The sequence below is a fragment of the Haemaphysalis longicornis genome, unplaced genomic scaffold (genome assembly GCF_048455015.1).
Source record: "Haemaphysalis longicornis isolate Haplotype H1 unplaced genomic scaffold, Haemaphysalis longicornis Haplotype H1 scaffold_5, whole genome shotgun sequence".
NCBI classification, from domain to species: Eukaryota; Metazoa; Arthropoda; class Arachnida; order Ixodida; family Ixodidae; genus Haemaphysalis; species Haemaphysalis longicornis.
The window spans coordinates 126,352,110-126,357,678 of record NW_027526385.1 but is presented as its reverse complement, the minus strand read 5'-3'; the positions used below and the strand labels follow the sequence as shown (position 1 = coordinate 126,357,678).

General features: G+C 41.1%; 1 long non-coding RNA gene across 1 annotated transcript in view; it reads left to right on the top strand.

The window, feature by feature from the left end:
- LOC144139394 (uncharacterized) overlaps window positions 1–5,369 on the top strand; it is an 82,428-nt gene extending 77,059 nt beyond the window's left edge. Inside the window, exon 4 of the long non-coding RNA XR_013316180.1 lies at window positions 5,157–5,369. This is a non-coding gene — a long non-coding RNA (uncharacterized LOC144139394). The remainder of the gene's footprint in view (window positions 1–5,156) is intronic.
- The last annotated feature ends 200 nt before the right edge of the window (window positions 5,370–5,569 follow it).

The following is a 5,569-nucleotide window of genomic DNA, read 5'->3' as shown; positions in this document are numbered from 1 at the left end:
TTATTGTTCACTTGTACCACCTGGGATCGATTGGTGAAGTATCCTTTTACAAATTGGGCGCGGGGTGGCGCGGTTATTTCAAAAGATTCGAGTTTATAAAAAAGTATAACGTGATTATTTATATCAAACGCTTTGGTTTGATCGATAAAAACAGTCCCAACAATCAAGCGATCCTTAACGGATTGTTTAATGTTTTCAATGAAGTGAATGAGTACTAGTTCTGTGGAGCAACCCTGCCGAAATCGGAGCTGTTCAGGACATAAAATGTTACATTTTGTCAGATACGTCATTAAACTTTTGTAAAATAGTTTTTCTAGTGCTTCAGTGAAGAAAAGAAGAATGCAGATTGGTCGGTAGTTTTTTATGGAAAGACGATCCCCTTTTTTAAAAACAGGTACCATTTTGCCAATTTTGAGGCAATCCGGGAACACACCTGCTGCGCTTGTTAATATTATTTGCCGAAACTGGTGATATACACGCACAATTATTTAATTATAAAGTATAAAGAAAATATATAATCTAGAACCGGTATTCTTGAGAGATTTATTGACATGAAAGACTTCTTCTGGACATGTAGAACGTAGGTAAAAAAATGATCACAGCGCCTTCTGTAGGGTAAAGAAGGTAAGGCTAGTGAACATTCAGAAGCGGCAAAGTGATGGATAAAAGCATCGGCTATACTAGTTGGGTCACTAAATACTTCAGAGTTACGTCTTATTTTTGTTGAGCAAGTTGGGTTATCGTCGCCATTAAGAATTTTTTTAATAACCTGCCCGTTGGGCCTAGTGTCATTTCATTTTTAAGATCAAATTTTGATAATTATCACGTTTAGCGTTCCTTATCAAAGTGAATAATGTGTTGGGATATTTTTTAATCGCGATCTTAAGGCAGTACCAAGAGGCTGCGATTTAAGTTTTTTGTGAAGGTTACTTTTCTTGTTAATTGATTTTATTATTGCCTAAGTAATACACGGCTTCTGTGTGAACGATACCAGTGCACAGTTTTAATGGTCGTCGTACACTGCTGAATGCAGGCACTAAGTTTAGCCGAAAATGATTCGAAGGCTTTTTAGCGCACATTTCTTCGTTTACAGGCTTCCAATCAACAGCTTGAATGACTTGTGTTTTACTATACTTGAATGACTTGTGTTATCGGCTATACTAGTTGGGTCACTAAATACTTCAGAGTTACATCTTATTTTTGTTGGGCAAGTTGGGTTATCGTAGCCATTAAGAAATTTTTTAATAACCTGCCAGTTGCGCCTAGTGTCATTCCCATTTTTTAAGATCAAATTTTGATAATTATCACGTTTAGCGTTTCTTATCAAAGTGAATAATGTGTTGGGATATTTTTTAATCGCGATCTTAAGGCAGTACCAAAAGGCTGTGATTTAGGTTTTTTGTGAAGGTTACTTTTTTGTTAATTGATTTCATTATTGCCGCAGTAATCCACGGCTTCTGTGTGAACTATACCAGTGCAGAGTTTTAATGGTCGTCGTACACTGCTGAATTCAGGCACTAAGTTTAGCCGAAAACGATTCGAAGGCTTTTTCAGCGCACATTTCTTTGTTTACATGCTTCCAATCAACAGCTTGAATGACTTGTGTAAACTTCTCCGAGTTAAATGATGTCTTGCAAGCATTGTTACTATTCCTAGTGCTTTTGGAATGTCAACTGAAAAACACGGGATTGTGATCGGTAATTGCGTAGTCAATTACTCCGGCTGTGTAATCAGCGAAAATGTTGGACAGGATGTGGTCTATGAATGTGCCAGAGCCTGTTAGATTTGGTCGAGTTGGATACTGAAATAAAAGAAATACCAACGCTGCGTAAACATTGCATGTATTCATGACATAATTTACTGTTAGGATCAAGACATTGTTATATATACTCCCGCGTATTATAATATTTTTAAGTTCATTTGCTGAGGCGTTTAAAATTTTCTCCAGATGGGAACAAAATTCTGAGTAGGAAGACGACGGAGAACTAAAAATGGATGCAATTAAAGTGTTGCGGTTGTTTACTGATAGGACGCTGCGATGAAACTAACCAAACTGTCTCGCAAACACGATAATTAAATGACAAATCATGACGACGTGTAAATGAAAAAGATAATTTGATAAGTGTTGCGAATCCACCAGCACGGTATGTATCACGACTGCAATGCTATGAGGTATACCCCGGACACCCGTAGAACGTTTCATCGCTGCGTCACAACCAAGTCTAAGATAAACATATGAAAGAAAAAGAATCATCAATTAAATAGCGAAAACCATGAATATCATCGTAATGCTTACGTAGACTGCGGACGTTATGGTGAACGAGTGATAATAAACCGGATTTTTTATGTAGCAACGACTTTTCTGCGGCACAAGAAAAAAGACTCCTGTCAGTGTTGGCTCAAAATGCCAAAGCAATCGCTTGTTACAATATGCTCAGGTCATCCACACAAGAGATGCGATGCACATCCCTGTCGTCAGACTTCATAGCATTAACTGTGCAGTTATCAGTCCAAAAATGCTTCCGTTCATTTTCCTTCTTGAGTGCAAGCGCTTGAGCAAATGTCGGTTTCGATCAGTCGTAAGGTGGTCATTCACATACAAAGGGCTGTTCGCTCTGTATGACAACCCGATACCTGTTGTGGTTGAACGGGCCTTCCTAGCCTTACTTGTGAATTCGGCCTTGTTATCTCTCGAGCAGAATCGCGCGATAATGTTAGTTCCAATCTTCGCGAGGACGCGATGAGCGGTGTCGATATCAGACGCAGTGACTGGACAGGCAATCTTATTGCCAATGGCTCGTACAATAGCCAGGCAATTTTGTCCTTCGTTGTCTGGACGCCTTTCACCTCGACATTATTAAGTCGTAAGTACTGCTCGATATCGGGCAATTCCTGGGTTAATTTCTTGTTTTCACACTTCAGCGTTTGGTTTTCTATGGCGAAAACCTCATTTTTTTGTTTTATAGTTTCATAAAGCTCATTCAATGTCTCCATGCTTAACTTCAGTTCTTCAACTTCCTTATGAAGCGACTGCATCTCCTTAGCTAGCTCTACACAGGTTGGAAGCATAGTGAAACACGTACTTACAATGACTAGAGGTAGCAGTGGTGTACGGCTAGGCAGAAGGAATGGTAGTTACAACAGGAGCGATAGACCAACCTCAGGAAAGGGGGTACACAGATAAGCGCATGCCTGCAGCCGCAACCACGTGGCCGCAACCACTGATGCCAAGTGAAGCGGAGGCGTGGCCGACCCGGTCTCTTGTAGGATCCTCAGCCACCAGGTGTCAGGCGCGGCGGTCCGCTGACGGTGACGTGTGCGCTGGAGGAGCACGGGCCGTTGTAGCAGAAGCAAGCGAACGCAGGCCGGTCTGCAGTTGGTATAGGAATCCGTATCCTTAGGCAAGGATGTTCATGTTGTGACCGCTTCGCGCATGTTATTTGACCACGGCAGGCAGTAGTGCCATGCCCCAACCGCTGACATTTGAAACACCGGCGCGGGCTGGTAATGTATGGCCTGACGGGGCAATGAGTGAAACCTGCATTTACTGATTCAGGAACCGTGGAATAGTCGAAAGTCAATATTAGATGTTTTGTTGGGATTTTCTTATTATCTCGACAAATCAGCATATGCCTCCTTGCTGTCACACCTTGGTCTTTAAAGCCATCCAACAGATCGGTTTCACTTTCATTCATCAGATCCCGCTCAGACATTATATTTTGGGAGCTATTAAGGCTGCGGGGGGTGTGACCCTGATGGCCAAATCTGCTTCGAGTTTGGGTCAAGAGAGTTGTAGCTGTTTGGTTATTGTTGACTTCTGCAAGATCTTTTCTGGTTCTAAGTTTTCTGGCTTGTGACCATTGTTCTAAGTTTTTTTACCATTGTTTCAACTTTTTTGGCTTTTGACATTGACCAACAATCCCCTCAAGAAATGTGGAGATCAGAAAGACAGACTTCGTAGCAAGTGGGTTTCACTTGCCAAAAAGACTCCATTATCACAAACATAGCGCAGTTGCCTGGCTTTGGGAAACTCGTCGTTGGCAACGGAGGAAAGGGTACTTCAGTGCGGCCGCTTTTAGGGTGCCGATTTTTGGATTTGGAAAATTCGGATACCATACAGCATGTATAAAAGCAGGGAATGGGGGTACTTTTTTCCTCAGACTTATTCTGATAGCTGAAGAGGTCCCGGAGCTCCCTGCCTGGTAAAGAGACAGGAAGCTCGTGCGCCGGAGCTTGACCTGGGCACTGACTGGGACCATTTGAGGTTTTTTGCCCTTCACATTCAAACACATCACCCCGGTACGTCACAGCTTATGTTGGGGGGAGAGGGGGGGTTAGGGGTGCACGGTGTCGCCAATACCGTCACCAAGTTTGCTCAAGGTGCCCCGTGCGGGGCAGGGCGGTGATGGTGGCGCTGATGGCAATTTGTACTTCGGCATTTAAAACCCATGTTCAGAAAGACAAACATCTGACAGATTTTTGTAACGTCGTGATCGCTGAAATATTGCATGTTTGAACGATACTACCGCAAATAAGAGATACTCGGCTAAATCCTCGCCTAGAGAATATTTATTACTGAAGTTTATTTCAATCAGCTTAGTTCCTAACTGTGAATGGTTTTCATCATTTTTGTGTTGTATATGTTTTCGTAGTAAAATAAAAGCAACCGGTAAAAGATTTTATGTTTTAAGCGTATTAAAAATATTTAATAAACGTGACGTATCTGCACCATATTTTTGTCAAACACCACATCAATGTATTTATATCCGGGCTAACGACTAGTGAAATGTCAAAAAGGCAACTATGCTCACAAATTATACCTTAAACATTATTACGTTGGTTTTGGTTTCGAAATCATAAAAAAGGAGAGAAAGTTTAAACTTTTAAATTTAAATAAATATTAGCAAAACCACGGATTCAGTACGGGTTCAGTACGAATGAGACCTAGAAAATCAGCCGAGAGAACGTACGCTATACATTTATATCGTGTTACCAAAATACGCATTTACTAAATCATTAATGCAACTGCGTGAAATTTAAATTCTGAACGCGTTCTTCGCTTTTACGTTTCACAGGATTGGGTAGCTCCTACCGTCACCATGCAAAAATCATGAAGTGTTGTTGAGCTCAAATGCAATTGTTTTTTTCTTTTCCAGCTGCGTGAAGAACGAGATAGAGGCATCTGCTGTCAATACGTTTGCCAAAAAAATTGCTCACACAACATCTACCACAGTGGTTGAAATTCTGGAAAGAGAAATAACAAGTTTTCATCTATTAGGACCTACGCCTGCCAGAAAGCCACCTTTGAAGAATTAAACTAAACTAACTAACATTGTTCTTTTGTAGACAACATCTCTCCGAAAGTTGGTAAAGGGTTAAAATAAACAATATTAAAAAACAAATAACTTGAACACGTTGAGGAAAATTGGAAATAGTTAAAATGATTGATTGATATTATGTATTTCGCGCAAAATATCAGGTATAATTTTTTTTCTTCTGTTGACGAGAGCCAAGCGGGACAACGGGCTGCTTGCCTGACTGAGCACGTGGCCGGACACCGCAGCTCGGT